At 35.0% G+C, this 21,506-nt stretch overlaps 6 non-coding genes across 6 annotated transcripts; all 6 read left to right on the forward strand.

Moving 5' to 3' along the window:
- The first annotated feature begins 473 nt into the window (after positions 1–473).
- LOC119561943 lies at positions 474–652 on the forward strand. Its single transcript, XR_005221550.1, has one exon. It is a non-coding gene; the product is annotated as a 5.8S ribosomal RNA (ribosomal RNA).
- Positions 653–4,385: 3,733 nt separating this feature from the next.
- Positions 4,386–4,564, forward strand: LOC119561954. Its single transcript, XR_005221561.1, has one exon. It is a non-coding gene; the product is annotated as a 5.8S ribosomal RNA (ribosomal RNA).
- A 401-nt stretch (positions 4,565–4,965) lies between these two features.
- Positions 4,966–8,936, forward strand: LOC119561948. The gene has a single exon (XR_005221555.1). It is a non-coding gene; the product is annotated as a large subunit ribosomal RNA (ribosomal RNA).
- A 2,966-nt stretch (positions 8,937–11,902) lies between these two features.
- Positions 11,903–13,897, forward strand: LOC119561927. Its single transcript, XR_005221535.1, has one exon. It is a non-coding gene; the product is annotated as a small subunit ribosomal RNA (ribosomal RNA).
- Positions 13,898–14,556: 659 nt separating this feature from the next.
- Positions 14,557–14,735, forward strand: LOC119561909. Its single transcript, XR_005221518.1, has one exon. It is a non-coding gene; the product is annotated as a 5.8S ribosomal RNA (ribosomal RNA).
- A 401-nt stretch (positions 14,736–15,136) lies between these two features.
- LOC119561958 lies at positions 15,137–19,109 on the forward strand. Its single transcript, XR_005221564.1, has one exon. It is a non-coding gene; the product is annotated as a large subunit ribosomal RNA (ribosomal RNA).
- The last annotated feature ends 2,397 nt before the right edge of the window (positions 19,110–21,506 follow it).

The raw sequence follows: 21,506 nt of genomic DNA on the forward strand, positions 1-21,506 counted from the left end.
ATAAATAAATAAGCAAAAGCAAACAAATAACAAATTCGAACAAGCAAATCGAAATTATTAAATTTATTTAATATTATTATTATATTGTATATTAAATGCAATTAATTAATAAAACACTGTGTGTATATGGACCATAATATACACGCGTTGCGATATGTATTGTTCATCTCAGTTATGCGCATACATTGGATAATGCAACAACCTAAAATGTACAATGTTGTACCTGATTATTACAGGTTAATGTTTTATATAAATTTCAATATATATCGCTAAAAAAAAGTATTAATACCGTAAATGCCATTTAAAAAATACTTGATATATTATTGGTTATATGAAACTAAGACATTTCGCAGCATTCGTTTTAGGTATAAAAATCAATTTATTGAAGGAATTGATATATGCCAGTAAAATGGTGTATTTTTAATTTCTTTCAATAAAAACATATATGACAAAATTACCAAACCAATATATAAAACTCTAAGCGGTGGATCACTCGGCTCATGGGTCGATGAAGAACGCAGCAAACTGTGCGTCATCGTGTGAACTGCAGGACACATGAACATCGACATTTTGAACGCATATCGCAGTCCATGCTGTTATGTACTTTAATTAATTTTATAGTGCTGCTTGGACTACATATGGTTGAGGGTTGTAAGACTATGCTAATTAAGTTGTTTATATAAATTTTATAATGAAATTTTATAAGCATATGGTATATTATTGGATAATAATAATTTAATTATTATATTATTCATAATATTAACAAATATATGAAAAACATTATCTCACATTAGTAAATAATTTGAATGTGAAAAACGAAGAGAAATATTTTCTTTTTCAATCAAATAATACTGAGAAATGTCTAGCATAAAAAATTTATCTAGAATTGTCTCTTATTAAAGATTAGTAAATAGAAAGCCGTTGACAATATTATTATTCTTCGTTGATTCGTTAGACCAAACAAATGCCATACAAATATATAAAATATATAACGAATTTAATAAAATGTTTTATCATTATATATAAAGAATTAATTGCAAAAAAAGTTATACACAACCTCAACTCATATGGGACTACCCCCTGAATTTAAGCATATTAATTAGGGGAGGAAAAGAAACTAACCAGGATTTTCTTAGTAGCGGCGAGCGAAAAGAAATCAGTTCAGCACTAAGTCACTTTGTCTATATGGCAAATGTGAGATGCAGTGTATGGAGCGTCAATATTCTAGTATGAGAAATTAACGATTTAAGTCCTTCTTAAATGAGGCCATTTACCCATAGAGGGTGCCAGGCCCGTATAACGTTAATGATTACTAGATGATGTTTCCAAAGAGTCGTGTTGCTTGATAGTGCAGCACTAAGTGGGTGGTAAACTCCATCTAAAACTAAATATAACCATGAGACCGATAGTAAACAAGTACCGTGAGGGAAAGTTGAAAAGAACTCTGAATAGAGAGTTAAACAGTACGTGAAACTGCTTAGAGGTTAAGCCCGATGAACCTGAATATCCGTTATGGAAAATTCATCATTAAAATTGTAATATTTAAACAATATTATGATAATAGTGTGCATTTTTTCCATATAAGGACATTGTAATCTATTAGCATACAAAATTTATCATAAAATATAACTTATAGTTTATTCAAATTAATTTGCTTGCATTTTAACACAGAATAAATGTTATTAATTTGATAAAGTGCTGATAGATTTATATGAATACAGTGCGTTAATTTTTCGGAATTATATAATGGCATAATTATCATTGATTTTTGTGTTTATTATATGCACTTGTATGATTAACAATGCGAAAGATTCAGGATACCTTCGGGACCCGTCTTGAAACACGGACCAAGGAGTCTAACATATGTGCAAGTTATTGGGATATAAACCTAATAGCGTAATTAACTTGACTAATAATGGGATTAGTTTTTTAACTATTTATAGCTAATTAACACAATCCCGGGGCGTTCTATATAGTTATGTATAATGATATTTATATTATTTATGCCTCTAACTGGAACGTACCTTGAGCATATATGCTGTGACCCGAAAGATGGTGAACTATACTTGATCAGGTTGAAGTCAGGGGAAACCCTGATGGAAGACCGAAACAGTTCTGACGTGCAAATCGATTGTCAGAATTGAGTATAGGGGCGAAAGACCAATCGAACCATCTAGTAGCTGGTTCCTTCCGAAGTTTCCCTCAGGATAGCTGGTGCATTTTAATGTTATATAAAATAATCTTATCTGGTAAAGCGAATGATTAGAGGCCTTAGGGTCGAAACGATCTTAACCTATTCTCAAACTTTAAATGGGTAAGAACCTTAACTTTCTTGATATGAAGTTCAAGGTTATGATATAATGTGCCCAGTGGGCCACTTTTGGTAAGCAGAACTGGCGCTGTGGGATGAACCAAACGTAATGTTACGGTGCCCAAATTAACAACTCATGCAGATACCATGAAAGGCGTTGGTTGCTTAAAACAGCAGGACGGTGATCATGGAAGTCGAAATCCGCTAAGGAGTGTGTAACAACTCACCTGCCGAAGCAACTAGCCCTTAAAATGGATGGCGCTTAAGTTGTATACCTATACATTACCGCTAAAGTAGATGATTTATATTACTTGTGATATAAATTTTGAAACTTTAGTGAGTAGGAAGGTACAATGGTATGCGTAGAAGTGTTTGGCGTAAGCCTGCATGGAGCTGCCATTGGTACAGATCTTGGTGGTAGTAGCAAATAATCGAATGAGACCTTGGAGGACTGAAGTGGAGAAGGGTTTCGTGTGAACAGTGGTTGATCACGAGTTAGTCGGTCCTAAGTTCAAGGCGAAAGCCGAAAATTTTCAAGTAAAACACAAATGCCATACAAATATAATTATATTATATATAAATCAAGCTAATTAATATACTTGAATAATTTTGAACGAAAGGGAATACGGTTCCAATTCCGTAACCTGTTGAGTATCCGTTTGTTATTAAATATGGGCCTCGTGCTCATCCTGGCAACAGGAACGACCATAAAGAAGCCGTCGAGAGATATCGGAAGAGTTTTCTTTTCTGTTTTATAGCCGTACTACCATGGAAGTCTTTCGCAGAGAGATATGGTAGATGGGCTAGAAGAGCATGACATATACTGTTGTGTCGATATTTTCTCCTCGGACCTTGAAAATTTATGGTGGGGACACGCAAACTTCTCAACAGGCCGTACCAATATCCGCAGCTGGTCTCCAAGGTGAAGAGTCTCTAGTCGATAGAATAATGTAGGTAAGGGAAGTCGGCAAATTAGATCCGTAACTTCGGGATAAGGATTGGCTCTGAAGATTGAGATAGTCGGGCTTGATTGGGAAACAATAACATGGTTTATGTGCTCGTTCTGGGTAAATAGAGTGTCTGGCATTTATGTTGGTCACTTGTTCCCCGGATAGTTTAGTTACGTAGCCAATTGTGGAACTTTCTTGCTAAAATTTTTAAGAATACTAATTGGGTTAAACCAATTAGTTCTTATTAATTATAACGATTATCAATTAACAATCAATTCAGAACTGGCACGGACTTGGGGAATCCGACTGTCTAATTAAAACAAAGCATTGTGATGGCCCTAGCGGGTGTTGACACAATGTGATTTCTGCCCAGTGCTCTGAATGTCAAAGTGAAGAAATTCAAGTAAGCGCGGGTCAACGGCGGGAGTAACTATGACTCTCTTAAGGTAGCCAAATGCCTCGTCATCTAATTAGTGACGCGCATGAATGGATTAACGAGATTCCTACTGTCCCTATCTACTATCTAGCGAAACCACAGCCAAGGGAACGGGCTTGGAATAATTAGCGGGGGAAAGAAGACCCTTTTGAGCTTGACTCTAATCTGGCAGTGTAAGGAGACATAAGAGGTGTAGAATAAGTGGGAGAATTTAGACTTCGGTTTGGTATCGCCAATGAAATACCACTACTCTTATTGTTTCCTTACTTACTTGATTAAATGGAACGTGTATCATTTCCTAGCCATTATACGGATATATTTATTATATCTTATGGTATTGGGTTTTGATGCAAGCTTCTTGATCAAAGTATCACGAGTTTGTTATATAATCGCAAACAAATTCTTTAATAAAACAACCTAAAATGTACAATGTTGTACCTGATTATTACAGGTTAATGTTTTATATAAATTTCAATATATATCGCTAAAAAAAAGTATTAATACCGTAAATGCCATTTAAAAAATACTTGATATATTATTGGTTATATGAAACTAAGACATTTCGCAGCATTCGTTTTAGGTATAAAAATCAATTTATTGAAGGAATTGATATATGCCAGTAAAATGGTGTATTTTTAATTTCTTTCAATAAAAACATATATGACAAAATTACCAAACCAATATATAAAACTCTAAGCGGTGGATCACTCGGCTCATGGGTCGATGAAGAACGCAGCAAACTGTGCGTCATCGTGTGAACTGCAGGACACATGAACATCGACATTTTGAACGCATATCGCAGTCCATGCTGTTATGTACTTTAATTAATTTTATAGTGCTGCTTGGACTACATATGGTTGAGGGTTGTAAGACTATGCTAATTAAGTTGTTTATATAAATTTTATAATGAAATTTTATAAGCATATGGTATATTATTGGATAATAATAATTTAATTATTATATTATTCATAATATTAACAAATATATGAAAAACATTATCTCACATTAGTAAATAATTTGAATGTGAAAAACGAAGAGAAATATTTTCTTTTTCAATCAAATAATACTGAGAAATGTCTAGCATAAAAAATTTATCTAGAATTGTCTCTTATTAAAGATTAGTAAATAGAAAGCCGTTGACAATATTATTATTCTTCGTTGATTCGTTAGACCAAACAAATGCCATACAAATATATAAAATATATAACGAATTTAATAAAATGTTTTATCATTATATATAAAGAATTAATTGCAAAAAAAGTTATACACAACCTCAACTCATATGGGACTACCCCCTGAATTTAAGCATATTAATTAGGGGAGGAAAAGAAACTAACCAGGATTTTCTTAGTAGCGGCGAGCGAAAAGAAATCAGTTCAGCACTAAGTCACTTTGTCTATATGGCAAATGTGAGATGCAGTGTATGGAGCGTCAATATTCTAGTATGAGAAATTAACGATTTAAGTCCTTCTTAAATGAGGCCATTTACCCATAGAGGGTGCCAGGCCCGTATAACGTTAATGATTACTAGATGATGTTTCCAAAGAGTCGTGTTGCTTGATAGTGCAGCACTAAGTGGGTGGTAAACTCCATCTAAAACTAAATATAACCATGAGACCGATAGTAAACAAGTACCGTGAGGGAAAGTTGAAAAGAACTCTGAATAGAGAGTTAAACAGTACGTGAAACTGCTTAGAGGTTAAGCCCGATGAACCTGAATATCCGTTATGGAAAATTCATCATTAAAATTGTAATATTTAAACAATATTATGATAATAGTGTGCATTTTTTCCATATAAGGACATTGTAATCTATTAGCATACAAAATTTATCATAAAATATAACTTATAGTTTATTCAAATTAATTTGCTTGCATTTTAACACAGAATAAATGTTATTAATTTGATAAAGTGCTGATAGATTTATATGAATACAGTGCGTTAATTTTTCGGAATTATATAATGGCATAATTATCATTGATTTTTGTGTTTATTATATGCACTTGTATGATTAACAATGCGAAAGATTCAGGATACCTTCGGGACCCGTCTTGAAACACGGACCAAGGAGTCTAACATATGTGCAAGTTATTGGGATATAAACCTAATAGCGTAATTAACTTGACTAATAATGGGATTAGTTTTTTAACTATTTATAGCTAATTAACACAATCCCGGGGCGTTCTATATAGTTATGTATAATGATATTTATATTATTTATGCCTCTAACTGGAACGTACCTTGAGCATATATGCTGTGACCCGAAAGATGGTGAACTATACTTGATCAGGTTGAAGTCAGGGGAAACCCTGATGGAAGACCGAAACAGTTCTGACGTGCAAATCGATTGTCAGAATTGAGTATAGGGGCGAAAGACCAATCGAACCATCTAGTAGCTGGTTCCTTCCGAAGTTTCCCTCAGGATAGCTGGTGCATTTTAATGTTATATAAAATAATCTTATCTGGTAAAGCGAATGATTAGAGGCCTTAGGGTCGAAACGATCTTAACCTATTCTCAAACTTTAAATGGGTAAGAACCTTAACTTTCTTGATATGAAGTTCAAGGTTATGATATAATGTGCCCAGTGGGCCACTTTTGGTAAGCAGAACTGGCGCTGTGGGATGAACCAAACGTAATGTTACGGTGCCCAAATTAACAACTCATGCAGATACCATGAAAGGCGTTGGTTGCTTAAAACAGCAGGACGGTGATCATGGAAGTCGAAATCCGCTAAGGAGTGTGTAACAACTCACCTGCCGAAGCAACTAGCCCTTAAAATGGATGGCGCTTAAGTTGTATACCTATACATTACCGCTAAAGTAGATGATTTATATTACTTGTGATATAAATTTTGAAACTTTAGTGAGTAGGAAGGTACAATGGTATGCGTAGAAGTGTTTGGCGTAAGCCTGCATGGAGCTGCCATTGGTACAGATCTTGGTGGTAGTAGCAAATAATCGAATGAGACCTTGGAGGACTGAAGTGGAGAAGGGTTTCGTGTGAACAGTGGTTGATCACGAGTTAGTCGGTCCTAAGTTCAAGGCGAAAGCCGAAAATTTTCAAGTAAAACACAAATGCCATACAAATATAATTATATTATATAAATCAAGCTAATTAATATACTTGAATAATTTTGAACGAAAGGGAATACGGTTCCAATTCCGTAACCTGTTGAGTATCCGTTTGTTATTAAATATGGGCCTCGTGCTCATCCTGGCAACAGGAACGACCATAAAGAAGCCGTCGAGAGATATCGGAAGAGTTTTCTTTTCTGTTTTATAGCCGTACTACCATGGAAGTCTTTCGCAGAGAGATATGGTAGATGGGCTAGAAGAGCATGACATATACTGTTGTGTCGATATTTTCTCCTCGGACCTTGAAAATTTATGGTGGGGACACGCAAACTTCTCAACAGGCCGTACCAATATCCGCAGCTGGTCTCCAAGGTGAAGAGTCTCTAGTCGATAGAATAATGTAGGTAAGGGAAGTCGGCAAATTAGATCCGTAACTTCGGGATAAGGATTGGCTCTGAAGATTGAGATAGTCGGGCTTGATTGGGAAACAATAACATGGTTTATGTGCTCGTTCTGGGTAAATAGAGTGTCTGGCATTTATGTTGGTCACTTGTTCCCCGGATAGTTTAGTTACGTAGCCAATTGTGGAACTTTCTTGCTAAAATTTTTAAGAATACTAATTGGGTTAAACCAATTAGTTCTTATTAATTATAACGATTATCAATTAACAATCAATTCAGAACTGGCACGGACTTGGGGAATCCGACTGTCTAATTAAAACAAAGCATTGTGATGGCCCTAGCGGGTGTTGACACAATGTGATTTCTGCCCAGTGCTCTGAATGTCAAAGTGAAGAAATTCAAGTAAGCGCGGGTCAACGGCGGGAGTAACTATGACTCTCTTAAGGTAGCCAAATGCCTCGTCATCTAATTAGTGACGCGCATGAATGGATTAACGAGATTCCTACTGTCCCTATCTACTATCTAGCGAAACCACAGCCAAGGGAACGGGCTTGGAATAATTAGCGGGGAAAGAAGACCCTTTTGAGCTTGACTCTAATCTGGCAGTGTAAGGAGACATAAGAGGTGTAGAATAAGTGGGAGATATTAGACTTCGGTTTGGTATCGCCAATGAAATACCACTACTCTTATTGTTTCCTTACTTACTTGATTAAATGGAACGTGTATCATTTCCTAGCCATTATACGGATATATTTATTATATCTTATGGTATTGGGTTTTGATGCAAGCTTCTTGATCAAAGTATCACGAGTTTGTTATATAATCGCAAACAAATTCTTTAATAAAACGGTGCATTTATGTATTTTTGATTTGAAAATTTGGTATAACTCCAATTACTCAGGTATGATCCAATTCAAGGACATTGCCAGGTAGGGAGTTTGACTGGGGCGGTACATCTCTCAAATAATAACGGAGGTGTCCCAAGGCCAGCTCAGTGCGGACAGAAACCACACATAGAGCAAAAGGGCAAATGCTGACTTGATCTCGGTGTTCAGTACACACAGGGACAGCAAAAGCTCGGCCTATCGATCCTTTTGGTTTAAAGAGTTTTTAACAAGAGGTGTCAGAAAAGTTACCATAGGGATAACTGGCTTGTGGCGGCCAAGCGTTCATAGCGACGTCGCTTTTTGATCCTTCGATGTCGGCTCTTCCTATCATTGTGAAGCAAAATTCACCAAGCGTTGGATTGTTCACCCATGCAAGGGAACGTGAGCTGGGTTTAGACCGTCGTGAGACAGGTTAGTTTTACCCTACTAATGACAAAACGTTGTTGCGACAGCATTCCTGCGTAGTACGAGAGGAACCGCAGGTACGGACCAATGGCACAATACTTGTTCGAGCGAACAGTGGTATGACGCTACGTCCGTTGGATTATGCCTGAACGCCTCTAAGGTCGTATCCGTGCTGGACTGCAATGATAAATAAGGGGCAATTTGCATTGTATGGCTTCTAAACCATTTAAAGTTTATAATTTACTTTATAAACGACAATGGATGTGATGCCAATGTAATTTGTAACATAGTAAATTGGGAGGATCTTTGATCACCTGATGCCGCGCTAGTTACATATAAAAGCATTATTTAATACAATGACAAAGCCTAGAATCAATTGTAAACGACTTTTGTAACAGGCAAGGTGTTGTAAGTGGTTGAGCAGCTGCCATACTGCGATCCACTGAAGCTTATCCTTTGCTTGATGATTCGATAATAAAGATGTTGCAAAGCGGGCATAATCATTATGCTTGCTTGCAGCATCGCACGCCACTTTGTTTGTGGTGTGTAAGGTAGGGAAGAAGAAATATAAAAGACCTAAATTGGAAACATCAATATATAAGTAAATATTGAACAAACAAAATGTATCGTCATCTTATTAGTGACGCGATGATAAAGTGGCAAACATATTCCATGTATAAATATTCCTATGGTATTAAAATTCAAGTAAAGAGGACATATATAAAAGTTTGTATATATGGTTCATTCAATGGTAGCAGCGGTTGGTTGGTTGGTGTCTGCTCCTCTTATTGTTCAAAACTTATGTTATGGTAGCAAGTCTATATCGTCATATTATTAGTGACGCGAAAAAGTAGTGGCAAAACATATTCCATGTATAAATAAATATTCCTATGGTATTGAAATTCAAGTAAAGAGGCCATTCAAGTAAAGAGGACTTATATAAATATAAGTATATATAATGGTAGCAGCGCGGTTGGTTGGTTGGTGTGTCTGCTCCTCTTATTGTTCAAAACTTATGTTATGGTAGCAAGACTGTATCGTCATATTATTAGTGACGCGAAAAAGTAGTGGCAAAACATATTCCATGTATAAATATTCCTATGGTATTGAAATTCAAGCTAAAGAGGACATATAAAATTACTATCAATGGTAGCAGTGGTTGGTTGGTTGGTGGTTGGTTGGCGGCTGCTCCTATTATTGTTCAAGACTTATGTTATGGTAGCAAGTCTGTATCGTCATATTAATTATTAGTGACGCGAAAAAGTAGTGGAAATCATATTCCATGTATAAATAGATTCCTATGGTAATGAAATTTTCAAGTAAAGAGAGGACCATTCAAGTAAGAGGACATATAAAAAGTAAGTATATGTTCCTCCAATGGTAGCAGTGGTTGGTTGGTTGGCGGCTGATCCTCTTATTGTTCAAAACTTATTTTATCAATATGAGTTTGGCAATACAATAAAGAAGACCAATCTAATCCATATAAAACTAAATGTATTATATGGATATGCTTAGGAAACCCATATATTCATAAAAAAAAATTATGTATAGAAAATTATACATATATCTTTTATATAAATGAATCGTATGGATATCGCCTTATGGTAGGTATAATAACTTTTTAAGGCATAATAATGTATAATATAGAAAATATACATTGAAATATAAATGCATTTTTATAGATATGGCGGCATATAAGTGCCATATACACAAGAATAAATAATAGAATTTACCAATATATAATTAAAATGAGATATATAAACCTAGTGAGGGGCTGCACTAGTATATGAATCGTATGGATATGGCTTATAGGTATAATACCTATAAGGCATAATAATGTATAATATAATAAATATAAATTAAGATATGAATGAATTATATAAATATGGCATAGAAATGCCATATACATAAGAATAAATGGTAGAATTTACCCATATATCACTGAAACACGATATATAAACCTAATGATAGCTGGCACTAGTACTGTAAACATGCACGCAATAGTGCGTGGGGTAAAAAACTACTATAGGGAGGTGGTCGTTGGCGGGCCCCTCCTCGTATTGGTCAAAACTTATGTTATGCGTAAACATATGATTTTGTCAATACTATAAAGAAAACTTGTTTTGTACATACAAAACTAAATGAATTATATGGATATTGAAAAATAAATGGCATTATATCCATATAATGAAAATATACTTGTATTCTCTTATTATAAGAGAGAATACCGTATAGTTGGTTGGCAAAGACAATTGAAAATACCCGAATTGCAGATGATGGGTTCAAAAACTACTATAGGGTGGTGTAGCAAATAATATGAAGATGATATATCCATATAATGGATATACACTAGTATTCTCTTATTATAATAGAGAATACCATATAAATGGTTGGCAAAGACAATTGAAAATACCCGAATTGAAGTTGACGGGTTCAAAAACTATTATAGGGTGATGTAGCAAATAAAATAATGAAGATATATCCATATAATGGAATTATATGTGTATTCTCTTATTATATGAGAGAGTACCAAACGGTTGATTGGCAAAGACAATTGAAAATACCCGAATTAAAGATATTGGGTCCAAAAACTACTATAGGATGGTCAATGGGCCGGCCATCTACTATTGACGTGACAAAATACTGTCTGTCGGTAGAGAAGATATTAATCCGTCAAATTTGTTTCTTTATTCATTTATGAATATGAGACTTGGCTCCACGGTTAATATTTTAAGCCCAAAGATAATAATGTTGAAACAAAGGCCAAGGTTTCTATTATACATAGAATAACAAATTGTTTCCGAACTTTATCGTTAATCCAAATAAATAATTACAATTGAGGCAGGCTAATAATGATATATATTTTGTATTGATAATCTTGATATATATGTATATTGGTCTGCCATTATCACATACTGAGTTATGTGATAATTCCCTGCGGGGATAAATTAAAAGAGGTGTCCCTATATTAAAAGAAAATAATATATATATATATTATTTTTTCTAACGTACATATCATATATGCGCTCGGTTTTATATTATATATTACCAAAGAGTCTTATATGAATATATACAGATAAATTTTAAATTTATCATCAAAATACAAATGATTTAATTCAATATTTTATATTGGTTAAACAAAAATTGTACATGTGTGGATACAATAATGACGTATGTCGAACAAAAAAGATATTTTAGAATGAAATATGCAAATATAAAGAAAATTATTACGTATTACGAAAAAAAATATTGTGTTTTTAACATCAATAATTAAAAAACTTGTTATTATTAGTGGCGGAACAAGTATATATTGTGAAAACAACAAACGTATACGAATGCTATATAAAAATGGCCGTATTCGTCGATAGAAAACAATCTATAAAATTTATATTGCTAATTTCTATTCAAAAATATGAATGAAATATGAATAAAAACATTATTCTGGTTGATCCTGCCAGTAGTTATATGCTTGTCTCAAAGATTAAGCCATGCATGTCTAAGTACACACGAATTAAAAGTGAAACCGCAAAAGGCTCATTATATCAGTTATGGTTCCTTAGATCGTTAACAGTTACTTGGATAACTGTGGTAATTCTAGAGCTAATACATGCAATTAAAACATGAACCTTATGGGACATGTGCTTTTATTAGGCTAAAACCAAGCGATCGCAAGATCGTTATATTGGTTGAACTCTAGATAACATGCAGATCGTATGGTCTTGTACCGACGACAGATCTTTCAAATGTCTGCCCTATCAACTTTTGATGGTAGTATCTAGGACTACCATGGTTGCAACGGGTAACGGGGAATCAGGGTTCGATTCCGGAGAGGGAGCCTGAGAAACGGCTACCACATCTAAGGAAGGCAGCAGGCGCGTAAATTACCCACTCCCAGCTCGGGGAGGTAGTGACGAAAAATAACAATACAGGACTCATATCCGAGGCCCTGTAATTGGAATGAGTACACTTTAAATCCTTTAACAAGGACCAATTGGAGGGCAAGTCTGGTGCCAGCAGCCGCGGTAATTCCAGCTCCAATAGCGTATATTAAAGTTGTTGCGGTTAAAACGTTCGTAGTTGAACTTGTGCTTCATACGGGTAGTACAACTTACAATTGTGGTTAGTACTATACCTTTATGTATGTAAGCGTATTACCGGTGGAGTTCTTACATGTGCTTAGATACTTGTATTTTTTCATATGTTCCTCCTATTTAAAAACCTGCATTAGTGCTCTTAAACGAGTGTTATTGTGGGCCGGTACAATTACTTTGAACAAATTAGAGTGCTTAAAGCAGGCTTCAAATGCCTGAATATTCTGTGCATGGGATAATGAAATAAGACCTCTGTTCTGCTTTCATTGGTTTTCAGATCAAGAGGTAATGATTAATAGAAGCAGTTTGGGGGCATTAGTATTACGACGCGAGAGGTGAAATTCTTGGACCGTCGTAAGACTAACTTAAGCGAAAGCATTTGCCAAAGATGTTTTCATTAATCAAGAACGAAAGTTAGAGGTTCGAAGGCGATCAGATACCGCCCTAGTTCTAACCATAAACGATGCCAGCTAGCAATTGGGTGTAGCTACTTTTATGGCTCTCTCAGTCGCTTCCCGGGAAACCAAAGCTTTTGGGCTCCGGGGGAAGTATGGTTGCAAAGCTGAAACTTAAAGGAATTGACGGAAGGGCACCACCAGGAGTGGAGCCTGCGGCTTAATTTGACTCAACACGGGAAAACTTACCAGGTCCGAACATAAGTGTGTAAGACAGATTGATAGCTCTTTCTCGAATCTATGGGTGGTGGTGCATGGCCGTTCTTAGTTCGTGGAGTGATTTGTCTGGTTAATTCCGATAACGAACGAGACTCAAATATATTAAATAGATATCTTCAGGATTATGGTGTTGAAGCTTATATAGCCTTCATTCATGGTGGCAGTAAAATGTTTATTGTGTTTGAATGTGTTTATATAAGTGGAGCCGTACCTGTTGGTTTGTCCCATTATAAGGACACTAGCTTCTTAAATGGACAAATTGCGTCTAGCAATAATGAGATTGAGCAATAACAGGTCTGTGATGCCCTTAGATGTCCTGGGCTGCACGCGCGCTACAATGAAAGTATCAACGTGTATTTCCTAGACCGAGAGGTCCGGGTAAACCGCTGAACCACTTTCATGCTTGGGATTGTGAACTGAAACTGTTCACATGAACTTGGAATTCCCAGTAAGTGTGAGTCATTAACTCGCATTGATTACGTCCCTGCCCTTTGTACACACCGCCCGTCGCTACTACCGATTGAATTATTTAGTGAGGTCTCCGGACGTGATCACTGTGACGCCTTGTGTGTTACGGTTGTTTCGCAAAAGTTGACCGAACTTGATTATTTAGAGGAAGTAAAAGTCGTAACAAGGTTTCCGTAGGTGAACCTGCGGAAGGATCATTATTGTTTAATATCCTTACCGTTAATAAAAAAATTTGTTTTTATTATAATAATATAATATATTATAGTAATACAAATAAAATATAAATTGCCAAAAATATGATCTTTTATAGATCAAATATAAAATTTCGAACAAGCAAATCGAAATAATAATTGTAATAATAAATATATTATTGCATTAAATAAGAGATAAATAAATAAGCAAAAGCAAACAAATAACAAATTCGAACAAGCAAATCGAAATTATTAAATTTATTTAATATTATTATTATATTGTATATTAAATGCAATTAATTAATAAAACACTGTGTGTATATGGACCATAATATACACGCGTTGCGATATGTATTGTTCATCTCAGTTATGCGCATACATTGGATAATGCAACAACCTAAAATGTACAATGTTGTACCTGATTATTACAGGTTAATGTTTTATATAAATTTCAATATATATCGCTAAAAAAAAGTATTAATACCGTAAATGCCATTTAAAAAATACTTGATATATTATTGGTTATATGAAACTAAGACATTTCGCAGCATTCGTTTTAGGTATAAAAATCAATTTATTGAAGGAATTGATATATGCCAGTAAAATGGTGTATTTTTAATTTCTTTCAATAAAAACATATATGACAAAATTACCAAACCAATATATAAAACTCTAAGCGGTGGATCACTCGGCTCATGGGTCGATGAAGAACGCAGCAAACTGTGCGTCATCGTGTGAACTGCAGGACACATGAACATCGACATTTTGAACGCATATCGCAGTCCATGCTGTTATGTACTTTAATTAATTTTATAGTGCTGCTTGGACTACATATGGTTGAGGGTTGTAAGACTATGCTAATTAAGTTGTTTATATAAATTTTATAATGAAATTTTATAAGCATATGGTATATTATTGGATAATAATAATTTAATTATTATATTATTCATAATATTAACAAATATATGAAAAACATTATCTCACATTAGTAAATAATTTGAATGTGAAAAACGAAGAGAAATATTTTCTTTTTCAATCAAATAATACTGAGAAATGTCTAGCATAAAAAATTTATCTAGAATTGTCTCTTATTAAAGATTAGTAAATAGAAAGCCGTTGACAATATTATTATTCTTCGTTGATTCGTTAGACCAAACAAATGCCATACAAATATATAAAATATATAACGAATTTAATAAAATGTTTTATCATTATATATAAAGAATTAATTGCAAAAAAAGTTATACACAACCTCAACTCATATGGGACTACCCCCTGAATTTAAGCATATTAATTAGGGGAGGAAAAGAAACTAACCAGGATTTTCTTAGTAGCGGCGAGCGAAAAGAAATCAGTTCAGCACTAAGTCACTTTGTCTATATGGCAAATGTGAGATGCAGTGTATGGAGCGTCAATATTCTAGTATGAGAAATTAACGATTTAAGTCCTTCTTAAATGAGGCCATTTACCCATAGAGGGTGCCAGGCCCGTATAACGTTAATGATTACTAGATGATGTTTCCAAAGAGTCGTGTTGCTTGATAGTGCAGCACTAAGTGGGTGGTAAACTCCATCTAAAACTAAATATAACCATGAGACCGATAGTAAACAAGTACCGTGAGGGAAAGTTGAAAAGAACTCTGAATAGAGAGTTAAACAGTACGTGAAACTGCTTAGAGGTTAAGCCCGATGAACCTGAATATCCGTTATGGAAAATTCATCATTAAAATTGTAATATTTAAACAATATTATGATAATAGTGTGCATTTTTTCCATATAAGGACATTGTAATCTATTAGCATACAAAATTTATCATAAAATATAACTTATAGTTTATTCAAATTAATTTGCTTGCATTTTAACACAGAATAAATGTTATTAATTTGATAAAGTGCTGATAGATTTATATGAATACAGTGCGTTAATTTTTCGGAATTATATAATGGCATAATTATCATTGATTTTTGTGTTTATTATATGCACTTGTATGATTAACAATGCGAAAGATTCAGGATACCTTCGGGACCCGTCTTGAAACACGGACCAAGGAGTCTAACATATGTGCAAGTTATTGGGATATAAACCTAATAGCGTAATTAACTTGACTAATAATGGGATTAGTTTTTTTAACTATTTATAGCTAATTAACACAATCCCGGGGCGTTCTATATAGTTATGTATAATGATATTTATATTATTTATGCCTCTAACTGGAACGTACCTTGAGCATATATGCTGTGACCCGAAAGATGGTGAACTATACTTGATCAGGTTGAAGTCAGGGGAAACCCTGATGGAAGACCGAAACAGTTCTGACGTGCAAATCGATTGTCAGAATTGAGTATAGGGGCGAAAGACCAATCGAACCATCTAGTAGCTGGTTCCTTCCGAAGTTTCCCTCAGGATAGCTGGTGCATTTTAATGTTATATAAAATAATCTTATCTGGTAAAGCGAATGATTAGAGGCCTTAGGGTCGAAACGATCTTAACCTATTCTCAAACTTTAAATGGGTAAGAACCTTAACTTTCTTGATATGAAGTTCAAGGTTATGATATAATGTGCCCAGTGGGCCACTTTTGGTAAGCAGAACTGGCGCTGTGGGATGAACCAAACGTAATGTTACGGTGCCCAAATTAACAACTCATGCAGATACCATGAAAGGCGTTGGTTGCTTAAAACAGCAGGGACGGTGATCATGGAAGTCGAAATCCGCTAAGGAGTGTGTAACAACTCACCTGCCGAAGCAACTAGCCCTTAAAATGGATGGCGCTTAAGTTGTATACCTATACATTACCGCTAAAGTAGATGATTTATATTACTTGTGATATAAATTTTGAAACTTTAGTGAGTAGGAAGGTACAATGGTATGCGTAGAAGTGTTTGGCGTAAGCCTGCATGGAGCTGCCATTGGTACAGATCTTGGTGGTAGTAGCAAATAATCGAATGAGACCTTGGAGGACTGAAGTGGAGAAGGGTTTCGTGTGAACAGTGGTTGATCACGAGTTAGTCGGTCCTAAGTTCAAGGCGAAAGCCGAAAATTTTCAAGTAAAACACAAATGCCATACAAATATAATTATATTATATAAATCAAGCTAATTAATATACTTGAATAATTTTGAACGAAAGGGAATACGGTTCCAATTCCGTAACCTGTTGAGTATCCGTTTGTTATTAAATATGGGCCTCGTGCTCATCCTGGCAACAGGAACGACCATAAAGAAGCCGTCGAGAGATATCGGAAGAGTTTTCTTTTCTGTTTTATAGCCGTACTACCATGGAAGTCTTTCGCAGAGAGATATGGTAGATGGGCTAGAAGAGCATGACATATACTGTTGTGTCGATATTTTCTCCTCGGACCTTGAAAATTTATGGTGGGGACACGCAAACTTCTCAACAGGCCGTACCAATATCCGCAGCTGGTCTCCAAGGTGAAGAGTCTCTAGTCGATAGAATAATGTAGGTAAGGGAAGTCGGCAAATTAGATCCGTAACTTCGGGATAAGGATTGGCTCTGAAGATTGAGATAGTCGGGCTTGATTGGGAAACAATAACATGGTTTATGTGCTCGTTCTGGGTAAATAGAGTGTCTGGCATTTATGTTGGTCACTTGTTCCCCGGATAGTTTAGTTACGTAGCCAATTGTGGAACTTTCTTGCTAAAATTTTTAAGAATACTAATTGGGTTAAACCAATTAGTTCTTATTAATTATAACGATTATCAATTAACAATCAATTCAGAACTGGCACGGACTTGGGGAATCCGACTGTCTAATTAAAACAAAGCATTGTGATGGCCCTAGCGGGTGTTGACACAATGTGATTTCTGCCCAGTGCTCTGAATGTCAAAGTGAAGAAATTCAAGTAAGCGCGGGTCAACGGCGGGAGTAACTATGACTCTCTTAAGGTAGCCAAATGCCTCGTCATCTAATTAGTGACGCGCATGAATGGATTAACGAGATTCCTACTGTCCCTATCTACTATCTAGCGAAACCACAGCCAAGGGAACGGGCTTGGAATAATTAGCGGGGAAAGAAGACCCTTTTGAGCTTGACTCTAATCTGGCAGTGTAAGGAGACATAAGAGGTGTAGAATAAGTGGGAGATATTAGACTTCGGTTTGGTATCGCCAATGAAATACCACTACTCTTATTGTTTCCTTACTTACTTGATTAAATGGAACGTGTATCATTTCCTAGCCATTATACGGATATATTTATTATATCTTATGGTATTGGGTTTTGATGCAAGCTTCTTGATCAAAGTATCACGAGTTTGTTATATAATCGCAAACAAATTCTTTAATAAAACGGTGCATTTATGTATTTTTGATTTGAAAATTTGGTATAACTCCAATTACTCAGGTATGATCCAATTCAAGGACATTGCCAGGTAGGGAGTTTGACTGGGGCGGTACATCTCTCAAATAATAACGGAGGTGTCCCAAGGCCAGCTCAGTGCGGACAGAAACCACACATAGAGCAAAAGGGCAAATGCTGACTTGATCTCGGTGTTCAGTACACACAGGGACAGCAAAAGCTCGGCCTATCGATCCTTTTGGTTTAAAGAGTTTTTAACAAGAGGTGTCAGAAAAGTTACCATAGGGATAACTGGCTTGTGGCGGCCAAGCGTTCATAGCGACGTCGCTTTTTGATCCTTCGATGTCGGCTCTTCCTATCATTGTGAAGCAAAATTCACCAAGCGTTGGATTGTTCACCCATGCAAGGGAACGTGAGCTGGGTTTAGACCGTCGTGAGACAGGTTAGTTTTACCCTACTAATGACAAAACGTTGTTGCGACAGCATTCCTGCGTAGTACGAGAGGAACCGCAGGTACGGACCAATGGCACAATACTTGTTCGAGCGAACAGTGGTATGACGCTACGTCCGTTGGATTATGCCTGAACGCCTCTAAGGTCGTATCCGTGCTGGACTGCAATGATAAATAAGGGGCAATTTGCATTGTATGGCTTCTAAACCATTTAAAGTTTATAATTTACTTTATAAACGACAATGGATGTGATGCCAATGTAATTTGTAACATAGTAAATTGGGAGGATCTTTGATCACCTGATGCCGCGCTAGTTACATATAAAAGCATTATTTAATACAATGACAAAGCCTAGAATCAATTGTAAACGACTTTTGTAACAGGCAAGGTGTTGTAAGTGGTTGAGCAGCTGCCATACTGCGATCCACTGAAGCTTATCCTTTGCTTGATGATTCGATAATAAAGATGTTGCAAGCGGGCATAATCATTATGCTTGCTTGCAGCATCGCACGCCACTTTGTTTGTGGTGTGTAAGGTAGGGAAGAAGAAATATAAAAGACCTAAATTGGAAACATCAATATATAAGTAAATATTGAACAAACAAAATGTATCGTCATCTTATTAGTGACGCGATGATAAAGTGGCAAACATATTCCATGTATAAATATTCCTATGGTATTAAAATTCAAGTAAAGAGGACATATATAAAAGTTTGTATATATGGTTCATTCAATGGTAGCAGCGGTTGGTTGGTTGGTGTCTGCTCCTCTTATTGTTCAAAACTTATGTTATGGTAGCAAGTCTATATCGTCATATTATTAGTGACGCGAAAAAGTAGTGGCAAAACATATTCCATGTATAAATAAATATTCCTATGGTATTGAAATTCAAGTAAAGAGGCCATTCAAGTAAAGAGGACTTATATAAATATAAGTATATATAATGGTAGCAGCGCGGTTGGTTGGTTGGTGTGTCTGCTCCTCTTATTGTTCAAAACTTATGTTATGGTAGCAAGACTGTATCGTCATATTATTAGTGACGCGAAAAAGTAGTGGCAAAACATATTCCATGTATAAATATTCCTATGGTATTGAAATTCAACTAAAGAGGACATATAAAATTACTATCAATGGTAGCAGTGGTTGGTTGGTTGGTGGTTGGTTGGCGGCTGCTCCTATTATTGTTCAAGACTTATGTTATGGTAGCAAGTCTGTATCGTCATATTAATTATTAGTGACGCGAAAAAGTAGTGGAAATCATATTCCATGTATAAATAGATTCCTATGGTAATGAAATTTTCAAGTAAAGAGAGGACCATTCAAGTAAGAGGACATATAAAAAGTAAGTATATGTTCCTCCAATGGTAGCAGTGGTTGGTTGGTTGGCGGCTGATCCTCTTATTGTTCAAAACTTATTTTATCAATATGAGTTTGGCAATACAATAAAGAAGACCAATCTAATCCATATAAAACTAAATGTATTATATGGATATGCTTAGGAAACCCATATATTCATAAAAAAAAATTATGTATAGAAAATTATACATATATCTTTTATATAAATGAATCGTATGGATATCGCCTTATGGTAGGTATAATAACTTTTTAAGGCATAATAATGTATAATATAGAAAATATACATTGAAATATAAATGCATTTTTATAGATATGGCGGCATATAAGTGCCATATACACAAGAATAAATAATAGAATTTACCAATATATAATTAAAATGAGATATATAAACCTAGTGAGGGGCTGCACTAGTATATGAATCGTATGGATATGGCTTATAGGTATAATACCTATAAGGCATAATAATGTATAATATAATAAATATAAATTAAGATATGAATGAATTATATAAATATGGCATAGAAATGCCATATACATACATAAGAATAAATGGTAGAATTTACCCATATATCACTGAAACACGATATATAAACCTAATGATAGCTGGCACTAGTACTGTAAACATGCACGCAATAGTGCGTGGGGTAAAAAACTACTATAGGGAGGTGGTCGTTGGCGGGCCCCTCCTCGTATTGGTCAAAACTTATGTTATGCATATGAATTTGTCAATACTATATAGAACGCCAAGCATATCCATATAAACTATGGATATGCATAGAAATCCATACAAAAGTAAAAAAAAATTATGTATAGAAAAATATACATATATTTATATAAGTGAATCGTATGGATATGGCTTATAGGTATAATACCTATAAGGCATAATAATGTATAACAAGTAAATATACATTGAAATGTGAATGCATTGTATGGATATGGCATATAAATGCCATATATATAGAAATAAATTGTATATCAATGATATAACAATTATAAACCTAGTGAGGGGCGGCACTAGTGAATGAATCGTATGGATATGGCTTATAGGTATAATACCTATAAGGCATAATAATGTATAATATAATAAATATACATTAAGATATGAATGGATTGTATAAATATGGCATAGAAATGCCATATACATAAGAATAAATGGTAGAATTTACCCATATATCACTGAAACACGATATATAAACCTAGTGATAGCTGGCACTAGTACTGTAAACAGGCACGCAATAGTGCGTGGGGTAAAAAACTACTATAGGGAGGTGGTCGTTGGCGGGCCCCTCCTCGTATTGGTCAAAACTTATGTTATGCATATGAATTTGTCAATACTATATAGAACGCCAAGCATATCCATATAAACTATGGATATGCATAGAAAACCATACAAAAGTAAAAAAAAATTATGTATAGAAAAATATACATATATTTATATAAGTGAATCGTATGGATATGGCTTATAGGTATAATACCTATAAGGCATAATAATGTATAAC

Source organism: Drosophila subpulchrella, unplaced genomic scaffold (genome assembly GCF_014743375.2).
Source record: "Drosophila subpulchrella strain 33 F10 #4 breed RU33 unplaced genomic scaffold, RU_Dsub_v1.1 Primary Assembly Seq387, whole genome shotgun sequence".
NCBI lineage: Eukaryota > Metazoa > Arthropoda > Insecta > Diptera > Drosophilidae > Drosophila > Drosophila subpulchrella.